Here is a 16357-nt window from a genome sequence, read left to right as displayed (position 1 = left end):
CAGCCAAGGCTTTGTGTAGCCAGGTCTTAAAAACCTCCAGGGATGGAGATTCCACCACCTCTCCGGGTAGCCGGCTGTCCCAGTGCTTTACTACCCTCCTAGTGAGAAAGTTTTTCCTAATATCTAACTTAAACTTCCCTTGCTGCAACTTGAGCCATGCAGAATCCTTGAATACCAAGAGACCTGCAGTGATGACGCTCTTACCCTGCTCTCTGCAGAATTCATGTATAAGTCATCCCTCCTTTTAAGCTCACCCTCAAGCCAGGCGAGCTCATCATAGCTCTATCCTTAGATTGCCACATATTCCAGGCTGTGCCAGGCACAGTACAAACATACTTAAAAAACAGTTCCTTTTCTTCTGCCTCTGCCCTCCCCCACCCCTGCAAACTATCAACCCTTCTTCCCTCACCCAATCTTAAATAAAACCCCATTGTCATTGGTGCAGAATGGGGCCATCTCTAACAGCACGCACAGAGGCTCAGAGCAGAAAGTGTCTACTGTGCCACACTGAACTGGCACGGCCGGACTTGGGGGTGAATAGCGGGGAATCAGGAAGGTTGAATGATAGTTACCCAAACTTGGTCAGGACGCTGGCACGAGCCCCCCTCTCACTGTGGTGAGCAGAGCAGTAGGCCTCTTTACAGATACTCAGCTAAGTGTCATGAGAAAAGCACTAGACCCAGCCCCTTGCCTTCCACACCAGCTGGCATTCTCCTTCAAAGTGACATCTGACCTCAAAAACAGCCAATCCTGCCTCCACACCAGGTGCCCGCTGGTGTGCCCCTGTCTGGAAAGCCTGCCCTGGCCAGCCTTGGCTATAAATGCCATTAGATTTACAAGGGTACTTTCCTAAGAGCCCCTGCAGTCAGTATCTCACTGTGGAGCAGAGCAGAGCAGAGCAGACTGAGGCCCTGGCGAGGGAGCACCAGCATCCATCTTCTTTGCTGGGTCTAATTGAATTTTCTCACAGAAGCTGCTCTCATTGCCCACGTGGGGGGTCCATGGGCAGACGAAGGAGTCAGCGCCCCTGCCTGGAAGCCAGGGCTGTTCAGAGATGGGGGAAAGGGGAAATCAATCTGGCGTCTCCTCCTCTCTCTTGACTCCAGCTGCTGTAGTTGGTTCCCAGGAGAAGATGGTTTAGGAGATTGATTCCCTTTAAATCAAATGGGTTTCCCAAGCCAGGGCTGGGGGTGGTGCGGCCGCATGCTCCAGTACTGCTGCAGTGGCTGTGCTGATACCTGCAAAGGCAGGATGTCTTTTCCCTCTTGGAGCCCACGTCTTTGTTTTCCTTCATTTCAGGAATGCTTTCCCTCACCCAGAGGCAGACAGCCAACCCCTGCCTGGCTCTTCTCTTGTCTCATTACAGAGATGAAGTCTGCTGGTCAAAGCAGGGAATTGGGAGTTAAGAGACCTGGGTTCTGGTCCTAATGCAGCTAGTCTCCCTTGTTCCCGAGCCGGCTACTTCCCTTTGTCACCTGTACAATGGACGCAGTGATGCTTTTCCACCTCTGGAGAATTCTTCAGCTGCTCAGGTGCAAATAGCTATGTTGTGCCAGGCACTGAAGCTCCTAGGTGTAACTACCGCCCTCCATGTAACACAACTCTGGGTAACAATGAAGCTTCTTGCTGAATGAGTGGTTGCCAGCCCAAACACAGGTGCAGGCCACCACCTGATGCAAAGGCACAAAAGGATGCTCTGGGAACCCAACTGGGTGGGTATAGGACATGGCTGTGTATTGGCAAACAGACATGGAGAAGCAGCAGAAAGCCAGAGATAGGCAAAATGAGCTTTAAGAAATGCCTGGAAATGGAGGTGTGGGGGCAGTATGCTGCCTGACATGGCACTGAAATGCTCTCCTCTCCTCTGAGTAGCCCTGCATTCGGAGACAGGGAGCATAGAAGAGTCTTTGCGGATGAAAAGACTTGCCTCAAAGACACCTGCCTTCACCCACGATTTCTCCTTCTAACAGGGACAACCTGGTGGACCTCAAACGTGGGCTGACTGCTCTGTCTAATGGGGCAGCAGCGGAAGGTTGGGTTATTTCCATGGAGCCCTTAGTAGCCAGAGATCTCATGGCTGAAAGGATTTCTATTCTTTGCAGACTCCCAGTCCTCAAGTCTGTCTGAGCTGGCCCCACTGAAATCAATGGACTCCCCCAGGGCCAGAATTTCACCCCAGATGTCTGTTCTCCACCCCCCTAGCTATACTCTAGACTAGGACCAAAACCGAGGTGCTATATTGCACCAAGGCCAGTAGAAGGCACTCTGGCTATGAAGGTGTTTCTGACTAGCTTCTGGAGCTGGTAAAGTTCCCAGAGTAATGCAAGACAAGGTTCTTTGGGTGCATCTGATATCTTTTATTAGACCAACTTAAATAGTTGGGAAACAATTATTAAGCAAGCTTTCAGGTAATGCAAGACATTTCAAATTCACTGCTGTATTCAGGCTCTTGGTTCCTGAATCCAGCTTTTTCCTGGACATAAGCTCAGGCTCAGCAGGTGCTTTTGCTTCTCCCCATCCTAGTTTCAAAGGAATGCTCCCAGCCTCTGCTTCCCCAAGCACCTTCTAGTCAAACAAATCCCAAAGCCTCTTCCTCATTTACAGTGCAGGCTTGCTTCCTCCGTTCATCCCAGGGATATACCAGTCCTCAGGGTGAGACACTCTGACATAGCCCAGATGGTTCGGGCACACAGAGCCACCAAGTTCAAGCAACAGTGCAGCAGACAGGAATGCAAACCTCTCTCTCTTCCCAAGAGGGTGCTGGGAACTGCAGTGAACCCAAGCATGAGTGTCAGTCACTGGAGAGCCCCTTCATGACCCTCCTCCCCCTGTCCAATCTACTGTAGGCTCCCTAGTACACGTGCCACGCACTGAGCTGCCAACTCTGCGCCTTGCAGCACCTGGCTATTCCCAGCAGGGCTTCAAAGAACTGACCTACCTGGACCCAGCGCATGAGCACCAGCAGATCAAAGCAGGGGAAGAGGGAGCTGGGCCTGTTTCTGCATCACTCCTGTCCATTGTGCCTTGTTATTCCTGTGCACACACAATTTGACAGGTGGCTCCTGTACAGCACATGCCTATGGGTTTCCTCTCTGTGCTCTAAGCTGTTTTGCAGGGGCTGAGCCCCCCAGAGATCTCCTGCGGACGTGGCCTGTGCTAAGAGGGAGGCTGGTTTCTGATCGCTTCATGAGCTCAGGCATTAGCTGGTTCCCTTTGGGACCAGCAAGGAGCCTGCCTGATTAGCCAAGACCCAGAGGGCTATTGCCTGCCTTTGTCCAGGCATGGGGAAGCTGACTGCATTGGGCTGACAATGCCCAGAAGGTCCTTCCTGCACCAGAGGGAGATACGGATGGACGAGAGGCATGTACATGCATCAGTGCCTCCAGACTAGTCTGCGGACCTGAGGAGCGAACAAAGCCAATGCCCCCGGAGTGATGGTTTCCCAGGGGGACTAGCCAGAGTGCTGTGCATTGGAGAGAAGCGTCCCACACTCTCTGGATGCACATAAGAGCTGTAGACAGGAATCACAGGGACACGGCATGTGCCCTTGGCTAACCTCCCTCAGATGCTTGGAGCAGCCCAGCTGCTGCTGTGCTTCCAGGGGGAATAAGAGGCCTATGGACCAGCAAAACAGCGTGTCCCTTCCAGCACATGAGAGGTCATAGAAAAGGTATGCAGAGAAGAAACCAAGATAGAGGGAAAGGGCCTGGCTGGGCAATAGGCTGTGGTTGGGGGAGAGGTCACTGCTTCCCCAACGAAGATGAGCTGGCTTCATGCAACTCGTGGCGTGCTCAGGAAATTTGTCCTGAAGAGATCCAAGCAACATCATTAGAGGGACTCCTGAGGGAAGAAATCTGTCTGCACTGCAAGTTCTCTGCTTGCTACGTGTCTGAAGGTGACTGGAAAGAGAGAAAGAACCTAGAAATCAGTGTGCACACATGCGCGCACACGCGCACACACACACCCCTGGACTTTCACTAACTGTAGTGCTTCCTAGTGCCGCCTCCCGCAACCAACCCCATCAGGAACACATGGCTGCCACTCTACTTCCTTTGAATCGCATTGAGCCCAACCCAGTCTGGCATGTGGGAACCAGTAAAGCAGAGCTGTCCCTCAGGGTGAGGTCTGCTGGTGAGGAGCCGTCCATACCCTCCCTCCCCATTGCTACCACTAGCCGCAGCAGCGAAGAAGGCAGTGATTGGGATGCAGAGGATGATGCATTCATTCCCCATGAAAGATGGAAATGCCACCTGGGGTGGGCAGGGGGCGGGTGGAGGGGAATGAAGTTAAGAGCCACAGTAGCGGGACTTTCCAGGGGTCACACCATCGAGAGGTGCCATTTCCACCTCAACACACGCTGAGCGGCTCCTCTCATTAATACTGACAGATTGAATATTGCAAAGCGAAGCAGATAAAATCCTGATCCCGATATGAGTAATGACTTTGCATTTTTTTGTAAATTAAACCTAATCTCATGTTGACTCTGCTGAACAAGGAGAAATAATGAAGAAGATTAAGATGAGATCTTGTTCACTCTTGCTGAACAAAAGCCAATTAATTGCCAGCAGGATTATTGTGAAGTCTCTCGTCTTAGACAAATACAATCAGATAGGGACTAGGTGCTGGTGGAGGCAGCCTGCTTTGTGGGAGCGATAGCTCTGGCAGGATGGATGAATTTAATGTGAGGACTTAGTTAGTCATGCAAGGCCTCGCTTCTTGCTGCTTCCCAAGGCCTCTTTGCAACCAGATGTTGCTCACCCATCTGCCGAGATAGTGTGATGTCAAGGGATGTTTCTGCCTGTCCGCTTTGTCTCTCCTGCTAATTTGTCAGGGAATGGACAGTTTCAGAAAGGAGCCAGGATTGTACAGGATTGAATTGAAACTACTGCTTCCCTGAGATGTCAGGGAGAAATGCACCATGAGGATGAGGACCTGGCATTCAATGACAGCCTTTGGAACTAGAAGACATTGTGGGAGATAATGGAAAATGAAGGATGGGGGTGCAGAAAGGGTCAGGGAAGCTGATGGCACGTAACAACAAGCCATGCTCCCAGTCGGCTGGTGAATGTGGTGAAGGGGTAGGAGAGTGGAAAACGGGGGCCTCCAGAGCCTTCACAATTCAGCCCCCTACATTCACAAGCATTCGGTAACTAGAGGAATCCCCAAAATCACCACTGCAAACGCAACTCCAAGGGACCACATCCCAAACACCAGGAACACCCTATAATGTGCCACACAGGGGGAACGAGGCATTGACAACCACCAGGACAAAAGGTGGTGACACCGGTGGCCTGTGCACATGATGGCCTCGAACAGCAGGCTAAGGGTCCAGCAGAAAGACTGGGGGACTGGAGTACAAGCTGGCATGAGCGAGCCCTGGAGGGAGACAAGACCTGATTGAAGCAGCAGAGTTAGAGTTGAGAAGCCACACGCTCGGTTCATGAGTGTTTCTACTGGTCTGCCAGCACCAAGAGCTCTGGGCATCCTACTAGGGAGAGAAGCCATAACCGCGGGAAATAAAAGGCAACAAGTGAATTTGTGGACAATTTACTTGGAGAAAATACTTTTTTGCTTTCACCGCTGTTCAAAAAAAAATTAAACCCAGTCAAAGCCTGCAGCTCTCGCGCTGACAGACAAAAATGACTTAAGAGGAAAAAAAAATGGGTAGGGAAAGTGATTTTCTTTGCCTGCATCGCCAGGGGAATTAAATCTTGGGTTTTTTTTCGTCACCACCAACTGGAATAATCCAATATATTAAAGCTAATGTGCTTCTTGTATTTATTGCTGTGTATTTGACCTAACACAGTTTTATTCCTACATTAAGAATAAAACCAATCCGGGAGGCAAGCTGCAAAGCCCTAGATCAATTACCCCCTCTCCAACAGCAGGAAAATGAATTATTCCTTGTAAAAGGAAAAAAATAGAAAATAATAATAATAGTAATAATAAAAAAGCCTCCTTTCTCCTTCGGCATTGAATTCTGTACTGCAGATTCAGCTGAGTTAGATAAAATTGAGTTCGGTCTCCAAGCAACATTTAAAAGAATCAATGACTGTCCTTCACAGAATGTGTGCACATCATCCTACTTGATCCTAATTCTCTGACCGCTACGTTATTAGAACCCAGGGATGGTTGAAAGACAACTAATAAGCCAGATTCAGCCCACAGATTGCACCTGGTGCCCAAGGGTCACGGCTTATTAACACAGCAAAATGTACAGAGCAGCAATGGAAAGGTAAAAACATACAGGAAGGGTGAAGTCTTTCCATAAAAAAGGAACCACTGTAAAGCCATGCAATGTAGTTAAACTATGAAAGAACTTCAATAATATCACCTTAACTCTGCCCATTTCTGGCTCAATCAAAAAACCCACTGCAGCCAAGAGAGGAAGACTCTGCCTTCAGTGGGCTAGCAGCAGTCCCTCCAGGATGCCAGGTTCCCATTGGCGTTTGCAAGCAGGTAGAGTTTCAGAGACATGCACCTAAATGTGAAACTTCTTTCCTGCCTGAAATCTCCAGTACTAGGGGGAACACTTTTTCCCTGCCCTAAGCAGGGCTATCACGTCAAAGCTTGGGAGAGTCTTACAAGTAGGCACATTAGAGCTCTTAAGGGTATTAGAGCACATTAAAGCTATTAGCTTTATACCTAACCTCCCTGAGGATAACTCACAGGTGCCTCAGCATTGAGGACTCTCAAATCTGCACAGAATCAGGCTCTTATAGGTGCAGGGAACAGCAGCATAAAACAACCATCCAGTCTGTCTAGAGAGGTCCTTGCAAATGCAGACACTTCTTACTGGGGCCCTTCACAATCATTAGTGGATGTTCTTAAGTATTATCCAAGGCCAGTATTACTCAGGAAGTGTTATCCCCATTTCACAGCCCCAAATTAAACAAAGTGACTGACCCTGGAATTGCATAGAAAGCCAGTACCAGAGCCAGGAACTGATGCTTGAACCCCTCTTGAACCCCAGCCCAGAGTCCTATCCTCTCAGCAAACCTTCCTCTGGATCTCTGCAGTTGATTCCCCCACAGACACCATAAAAGATAAAAGTCAACACATCCACCACACAGTTTGGAGCAAGACAGACTAGTGCTTTCCTGAGACAAAGCCTTTGTGAGGACACAGCGCCATGCATTACAGATGGATAAAGTCAGTTGGGGGACCTCCTGTTTTTCCCCCAGACCATTGCTAATGGGCAGAGATAAGGGGATTTAAGGCACATCACCTGAGAATTCCCGTGCACTCAAACATTTGGGTTTTTCATTAGCTTGAACCACAACAGCAAGCCCAAACGTTAAACTGCAGCTAATTTACAGCGGCCTGTTCTGGTAGATGGATTTTTCGCCTTTGCTCTGGTGACTGCTTTGTACACTCAGCCTCAACTCCAGCCTGCCTGGGAAAGCTTGAATTATTGATTGCGGCGAGCGCGAACCGGCCAGGCATATTCCAGCTGACCCTTTCCCTTTTTGTCCCAGCCTTGCCTGCCACAGCCTGCAGGCAAAGCTGGTGACATTTTCTCTCATTGTCAGGCCCAGTCTGCATCAAATTGGACTCCTGTAAGGTTCATTTTTTATCAGCAACGTTCAGCCAACATCAGTTTGGAGTCCACGGTGCCAAGATGCTGTCACTGCGGACCTAGGCAGAGAGGCACTAGTAGTATAGCCAGGGCTGCTATGATCAGCGTAGGCAGCGACAGGCAGTCTGGGGCTATCCGTAGTAGTTGGTCATCTCTCCCCTCTGCGGGGGGACACTAGAGGGCAACATCACTCTCTCTCTCTCTCATACAGAGTCTTGTTAAGGCTCTCAACCTTCCTGGGTGCTCAGCTGCACAACTCATTCTCCCAGCACCAGAACAGCTGGACAACAGCAAGGGTTTTGCTTTTCCTCCCCACAGGTCACAGCTGCTGCGCCCTTCCCTTTGACACGTGCCAGTGGGGAGCAGATAGTTGGGGAGACCTTTGCTCTGCAGGGATCATTAAAGCCTGCTGGTCTCTCTTCCCCCATACTCCCACACCCTGTTGTGGCGGAGGTAGGCAGCTGAGCTGGGTCCCCAGGGAGTGTCACTGTGGACCAAGCCCTGGAGCTTCTGCTGGTTTGCTAGTGACATGTAGGCTGAAACCCCCAAACCAGCCAGGCTTTTCCAGCTTGCTTTGAAACCTGTTCCTTGCATTTCCCCTTCCCCAGAGCCTAATGAGCTGGGATAAGAGAGGCTCACATTGCCCAAGCTTTTCCCTTCTTCTTGCAGCTGAAATCATTAGAGAGTTGGACAAATTTTTCCCATGTGGCTTCTGCAAACAGGGCTGGGGGGGGGGGGGGGGGCTGTAGGAGACTGGCAGAGAAGAGAGTCATCATGGGTATAGTGCTGCCACAGAGTCCTGGCATCCAAGGGTCTCACTGCATATTAGAAAGAATGTGCCCCAGGTGGGGAAACTGAGGCAGGAGATGCCCAGCATGACCTTGTCAAAGTCAGAGACAGACTCCCACATCTCCTGCCCCCCCCTTCTCCGCTGGGGGTCATGCCACCACCCCATCGGAAGAACACCAGCAGAGTGGTTGCCACTTCCCCTCCCTTTATGCTGGGCTGCTCTGGGGTCTCCAAATGACAGGAGATCCCCAGGCCACACTCCCTTGTTCCTTTTGTCTCTGTATACCCTCAGCCCAGGTAGGAAGGGAGGGATGAGGACAGACCAGGAACCAGGAAAATGAGTTGGCCCTGCCTGGTTTAGGAGAGACTCCATGTCCCTAGGTCAGGGGGAAAGGGGAAGGCTTGGGGGAGCACAGTGGAAATCAGGTCCTGCTGCATGCTGCTACCAGTGGGGGAACAGGACAAGCCCTGGAGGTACTAAGCCAGCCCCATATGTCCACAGAACAGCATCTGGGGCTAAATGGGGCAGGCTGGGATCCTTGGGGCCATTACTGCCAGTCCCCACTGCCTCAGCAGGAAGGGCCACAGCAGGGCAGGCGGCTGGGAGAGGCACACAGTGCAGAATGCTCTGCTACGGGGGGAATGGGGGTTCATGGCATGGGACACCCTCGCAGTAGAGAGTGTCCAGGGTGATGGGCCAGGCTGTGGTGCAAGGGTAGAGCTGCTGGCTCTTTGCTACCCCTGCTAGGCCTGGGAGCTCTTACCCATGGCATCACAGGGGCTGAGATCTAGTGCATGGGTCCCCTCAGCCCTCAATCTACTGAGCCCGAGAACATTAACTTCTCATGAGCTCCACCTGAACGGGCTGGCAGGTGCCCTCTCCCTCCTCTCTGCAAACACCCCCCTTTCTATTGAGATGTTAACCACATCATTAAACTGCTGGGGCCCTGCCAGGGAGCTATCGTCAGCATGGCCCTGTCCAGCCCCTGCACAGACGCTGATTGCTTCCTACCCCCGTGCTGGGCTTCAGCCCCCCGCAGTCAGTGGAGTGAGAAGAGCAGCATCCCTCTCGAACCGAGGCGCCTGGAATCGATTCCGTTCTACCTGCTTAATTATGGAGATTGGGGCTTAAAAGCTTATTCAGACTCAGTCTCTCCAACACGCAGCTTTGAACAACAGAGGGGTGGGATGTGCCATGCTTGGAGTGGGAGCCCATTTCCCCCACCCCACCTCCAGGCACACTGTTTCCACAGGCCCCATCCCATGCTATCATATCACTGCCCTCTGCTCTGCAGCCTGGGCCTCTGCCTCTGAAACTCGAGGCCTAATTCTGGTAGCAAGAGTAGGTTGTTATCTTCTCACAGCGCTGCTGCTGGGGAAGGATGCAAAACCTGGTGTCATACAACTGGCCTCGGGTACACAGTGAAGGAACTGTATTCCTGTGCAAAGGGAATCGCTCCACAATCCTCTGCCTTGCAGCCAGGAAGTGTGAATACCCAGCTTGTGGTGTCAGGAAGAGCACAAGAGGGGTGAGGTGATGGTTAATCAGGCCCCTTCTGACCCCTTCTCCACCAGAGCAGCCAAAGAGGTCCCGAGATGGACCTTCCTTGTCTTTCCTACTCATCCCAGCTAGGCTTCGGCTGCTTCTCACCGGGCTGCCACCATGCCACTGCTTTCTCACGGAGGAGGGAACTGGGGGGAGCCCATCCTACTTCGTTCCAGTTTGGCAGGGCTGGGATTATGCATCAGTAACATTTCATCAGAATGAGCGGAGAGGGATCCCTCCACACTGGATGCCCCTCAGAGATGTACTGAGATCAGGTGTAAGGCAGGAGAGGAAGCAGAGGAATACGGCCCTGTCCTGAGTCACACAGCGTCACTAGGGCTTGCAACTCCCAAGCCCGGGCTGTGGCCTCTGCACTGCATGGCCTGTGCTCGGTTTCCCTGCCCCGTCTGGTTCTGACCCCTTCAGCGCAATCAGTGCTGCGCCATTCATTCCTCTCTCCTGAGAATGGAGACCGCCCTCCTCCTTGGGCCTGGCCTTTGGATCCGCTCATTAACCCTGCAGCAGGCTTGCCTTCATCAACATGCAGAGCAGCAATTACCTGGCTCATCCGCACAGGTAATCAAGAGTCTGAAGCTGGCCTCAGAGACAGCGTAGACCAATTAGCTGCTCCAGACTATCGCATTCCCACCTGGACGTAGACCTGGAAAAATTACCCTATGTGTATCTGCAAATCACTAGATAAGGACAATTACCTCCACTAGAAAATAGCCTGGCCCCCATAGAATGGTGGTAGCAGCTTGTAATGCCCGTGTCTGTACAAATCACTGGGACTCGAATGAGATATAGAAGATGGAGGGTGGAGCGGGGGAAGAAGAGAGACAGAAAGGAGGGAGATCAGAGGAGGAAAAAATGTATCCTTGGCGTGAGCATACGCACATGTGACTGCTAACATATGGGGCTTGTGCATAAGTGCATGTTCAGTTTGTGAACAGGTGGAATCAAATCACTTTTTTTTTCTGCTTGAATGGAGAACCCAGCTCCACACCCTTCCTCCTAACAGAGAGGACAGCTACTCCCTGCTGAGATACCCTTGGAGGGCAGATAGGAAACCCCGAGTGCTGGAAGCAGAGACTTGCAACCCCAGTTCTGCATCGCACAAACATCTCCTTCGTGACACCCATGGAGCACTGTGCTCTGACCAGGGGAATTACTGCATATCCCACTACGACTCAGGACGCGCAGGTCACAACACCACAACTCCTCTAGTTTCACCAAAGCTTGAATGGCAACTCGTCTGCCTCCATTCACACTCTCTCAGGTGAGCTCAGCCCAGCACACTCTGTGCCTATTATGGACACCAGGCACTGACTGCAACAAGTAGCATCCCCTTCCCCTTCTCTATGGGGCGGACACCAGGAGGACGGAAGTGACCACGAACCTCTCAGTCAAGTCTAGTTGTTGAGCAATGAGCCAGCAGCATGGCATTATCGACTGTGGAGCACGTTATTCCCCTGTGCCGCCCCAAATCATGGCAAACCCCACTCGGTCTTCCCTCCAAAGGCCGGGGTGTTTCCTCTTACAGCCTTTCTTGTAAATTAATGTCAGCAGCCTCATTATGAGCAATAAATAATACAGCTGCACATGGCAAGGAGCTCCCTAGAGGTCTGGGTGGAGAAACTGCTCCTGGTCCCAAAAAAATGATCCTTCTGGAAAAAGAGAAATCTGTGCTTAATGCTTCTGAAGAGATTAGTGAATAATGAACTGGAAATCCTGCTCCCTGGGGCAGGGTCAGAGGCAGCTCATGAATAATTCACAGCTGCTAATGGCAGACATGAATAACAACACTGTGCTCACACTCATGGGTGCTGGAGAATGGCCAGTGAGCTGAGAAGCTGTCGGCCAAAGGTGCTCTGACATGGCGGAGGGATGCCAGAGGGACCTGGCAACGTGGGCTGGGCTCTAAGGGAGAAACAATGGACCATGCTGAGCTGAGAGCAAGGCTTGGTCTGGGTGAGGTGCATGATTTTAACAGCTCTGGTGTGCCCCAATGCCTTGGTGCTTCTGGAAGGGCATCCTGGATGCAGCAACAACCCGCAAGCCAGACCCCAGCATTAGGCTCTCCTGAGCACCAGCTTACAGGGCTGGCACATCTTGGCCTCTACCTCTGAGGTGGAAGGCAGGTCCACAGGGCAGAGCACACTGGCTTCTCAACCAAGAAGGTAATCTGTCCTGCTTGCCTGGCTTTGCCCCAAGGCCTTAGACTCATTTGTTTCCTTTTGTGCCTGGTCCCCAGGGAGACTCCAGCTCTGTGGGTGCGTGAGCATGGCTGCCAGTGGCTGGCAGAGCTCCTTGAGCGGGGAGAGTGGGATGACTGCAAGAGGCGATGGAGGCTCTTTTTTGCTCCTTTCTGGTGGAAGAGATGTGCATCTACCACGGTGCGCAGCGCAGGCCTCGGGTCTCTCCCTCTGTCCAGTCAACCTCCACCTCCTTAAATGTCTCCATTCTCTGCCCTTTTTCCACAGTCTTCTGTCTCTCCCTTTCATCTCTCCCCTCAGCCAGATGTTCCTGCTTCCTTTCCTTCCTTCCTCTTCATCCCTCAGCCGCTTTCTGCCTCCTCTCCCTTGTGCTTCACCTCTCTGCCCCGTTGCCTTCTGCACTGTTCGACTCAGCTCGGCCCTTTCTGCTGGATGTGATGTGGGCTCGGAGGGCTGCAGAAGCCATGCACGAGGACATGTGACTGATCACAGTACTGCTCTTAGCAGCTTGGTCCTTGCCATCTCAATAGGCTCACATCACAGTTTCTTCGGAGGAGAAATCCATTAGGGGTTTGCGAGGTGCTCAGCTCTGCTGGGAACAGATACATGGATACACTGGAAAGGAGCAATGGTCATGGATGAACTAACACAGCAGGTGACTTGGTCCTCCCTGTGCTAGCCTTCGGGTCCTTGCTCACAGCTCAGGCTCTCTGGTCTAGTCTAAATGTTTTCTTATTCAGAGCGTCTTCCCCATCATGCGGTGCTGAAACGATGCTGGGACTGGAAAAAAACAACTGTCACTCAGCTGAGTCACCTCGTCTCATGCTTTGCGTCTAATCAGTAACAGACACTTCTCTAGCACCTTTCAGCCCAGCAGCTCAAAATGCTTTCAGCTTCACAATACGCTTAAGTGAATAATTAACCTTGAAAAGCTGCTCCAAAGCAGGTAAGGAATATTAAGAGATCACGTCCTACATAGCCAAAATGCAGCCACCTCTGGGACAGAATCGGAGCTGGGAGATAACGTGTAGCAAGACATTTATTTCAATGAGCTTTGCCTCCATTTTCTGGGTATGAACAGTCACCAATGAAGATTCTCTCTAATGTCTTTTTTTATTCAAAGATATTTGCCAGATCATTCCCACAAGTGACTTGTTTGGTTTGTACTTCTTTGCTTTTGAAATCCAAACTGATTTTCTACTGGAGGCAAGAGTCACGTGAGACGTTACCAGCTGCCCGACTGGGTCAGCAGAAATCTTCAGCTCCCAGGTTTCCACTTTTGTTATTTCAGTTTTTTAAGAAGTGAAACTGTTCTGCTAAGATTCAGAGACAGTTGCTTACATTTTTCCCCTCTGAGCCAAGAGGTGTGAGCACCAGTCAGCATAATTTATTTATAGAGTCCAGAGATCACTTCCAGGCATTTCCTCCCCACGTTTGCCCAGGTCCAGGTGAAAAGAACTGATAGCCAAACAGGTCACATTACCCAGCTACATGACACTCAACTTTGGGAGAGGAAGAGAAGAGAACATGGCATCCCACTGAAACACGGGGGTCAATTTAAGCAGACAGGATATAATTAATTGAGCTGCAATTTGCCCAGGTACTTCACTTAACACTTGGTTTCCTATGGATGATGCCATACAGCATTTAATGATTTTGCCCCTTGGCTCAAGAAGATATGAGTCAGCTCTCTCTCCTGCACATGCACAAAGTCTGCATCTCTGAATGCAGCAGGAACCAGCATTGCTTTGCTCAGGAGTCCAAGCCTGCTCCTTTCCAAGCAGTCCCTAGACCCTGTCTCGAATTCCCCTACATGTGACCCCAGCACCTCTCTGGCCTTCTCTTGGTTTCTCCATCAGCCCGTGCTTCAGCACCCAGCCACAGTCTACAGGGTTTCCTTGGACCTCTTGCTCCACATGCCCCATGCAGTCAAGTGCCTTTGTTGATGGCATCTGCGGGTTCAGCTGTCTCTGCACAAAAGAGCAGGTAGTCGCTCTGGCACGTAACCAGAAGGGAACGTGCCCCATTAGCCTCATCAAGCTCTGTGACCATCCCAACACCCTCTGGAATGATGATAGCTACATCAGCAGCCCACAAAGAGACACCCCTAGTCAACCATCCAACCCTTTGTGAGGCCTTGAAGGCTTTCTGTGTGCATCTAGAGCCAGCCTGCCGCACCCAGCATGCCAGAGCACTGCAATAAGGGTAGATGAGACTGCAGCTTGGCCAGTATGGAAGGGGTAGTCAGGTGTAACTGTCTCTATCCCACACCAGCTGGATACAGGATGGACGGGGTGCCTGTGTACAGAGACTTGGGGCATGACACTACTAGTCTGGCTCCTGCAGGGCAGAGGCAGTTCCCACTCCCTGTGTCTGACTGGAGGGACTGGTGATGCTCAGTGTTTGTGAGACTTGCCCAAAGAAGCCTCCAGGCTCCAAAATGCTGATTCCCTTGACATGCCTTCATGCCTTCCCCCTCCCCTCTTTCCGGTTACTGTGTGGACTCCCTGCCTGGCCCTGCTCTCCTGGCATCACGCTCGCTCAGCCACAGGCTGCCCACCTGCACTCTGGAGCTCATGCTCTCCAAGAGACTGCAGTGGATGGCACTGATCCCTTGAAGCTGTCATCCTTCCTGCAGCCATGACCTGTGGCCATGAAGATGAAGGCACCCAGTCATCCAGCCCATACAGCCAATTGTGCCAAGGGAAAGGGGGAAATAAATTCCTTCCCGATCCCGCACAGGAGCTCGGCTTATCCCCAGAGCAGGAGATTCAATTACCCTTATCATTCTGTTAGCTTGCCTGGCTGGAAATGTTATTAGCAGTGATGAAATTATCTGGCTCTGTTTTCCACTGGGGAGAAAGGAGGAGACCTTCTGCAACAGCTGCTGCAAAGCAATCGTCTCTGCTACCAAGACAAAGGGTTCTTCCCAGGGTTACCAACTCCAGGACCCCTTAAAAGACCTGCTCCAGAGGCCGTTCTCCACATTGGTCCTCTACACCATTGAACCTTCCTGAGTTCAAGGGAACCATGAGTCCCTCCAAGCCAATGTAGGGGAGATGGAGGAAGATAAACCTTCATGTTTCTGGGCACAAGGCAACAGCCCAAGAAGAGAGGTCAGGAAGATGGTTATCCTAGAGATGTCAGTTTGAAGGGCCTTTGCCTTCTCCTGGAGTACTAGGTACCAACCACAGATGGTGACCCCATGCACTGCTGCCTGACATGAGAAGGAGAAGGGCTGAGGACACTGGCCAGGCAGGGAACGAGAGCCCCGGCTAGAGCACCATGGCAATGATCTCTCGATCAGGCAACGTTGCAAGGACTGTTCCCCACACTGCGACATGCATGAAGTCAGTAGAAACACTGGCTGAGTCTTGAGCAAGGCAGTCAATGCACCCTGGGCTGTGGAGGAGAGGTGCTGCCTGCTTGAGCTATAATGATGCCAGGGCTGTTGCCCTCCCAGTTGGGGTGAGAGGAGAGCTGTGGCCAGGGCTGGATTCTCCCCTGCTCCACACCATGTCTCCGGTGGAGCTGCAGCTTGTCACCTGCCCTTATGCAGGGTGTGTACAAAACAGCAGGCAATAGGGCCTGCAGGGAGCCTGTCACCAGCTGAGTTAAACCTGGCCACAAAAACAAGCAACCTATGTACATCCTCCCCTGCCAGGACCCTGGGGCTCACCATCACCCTTTGAGGACACCCTAAGGCGGTGTCCCAGTACAAGAAGCCCATATGTGTGTGTGTAGGTACTAGAGAGAGACATGCACGCACATGAAGGTCAGGGAAGGAGTGCTATGCCTGTATGTGTGTGCTGTGCAGGGCAAGAGGGGCTACGCTGGCTGCGGGATAACCCACAGCCTCAGGCACACTCCATGCATAGCAAGAGGGGCTGTGCGTGCAGATAGGAGCAGAGTGTGACAGTCGCAGGGGCCGGAGGCCCAGTGACGCTGCGTGTCAGAGAAGCAGACGGCATGGTGGGTTCACACTGTGGAGGGAGAGAGGATGTGCCTGAACCTCCAAGGGGGAACAGCATCCGCTGCTACATTGGTACATGGCAGCCGGCCTCAGCTAATGGGAGTTGGCCTGGAGGCAGAAGGGGCACAGGGAAGAAGGAGCAGCAGGCCCCTGGCTGGCTTGGCCCCTGCCATGAAGCACATCGGAGATTCGTCCCTGTTTTTAAGAAGACACTTAAAAAACAGAGCAGAACTGATCGCCCAATGGCGCCTGTG

The sequence above is a fragment of the Alligator mississippiensis genome, chromosome 13 (assembly GCF_030867095.1).
Source record: "Alligator mississippiensis isolate rAllMis1 chromosome 13, rAllMis1, whole genome shotgun sequence".
In the NCBI taxonomy this organism is placed as follows: domain Eukaryota; kingdom Metazoa; phylum Chordata; order Crocodylia; family Alligatoridae; genus Alligator; species Alligator mississippiensis.
Note: the sequence above shows the minus strand (reverse complement) of the source record.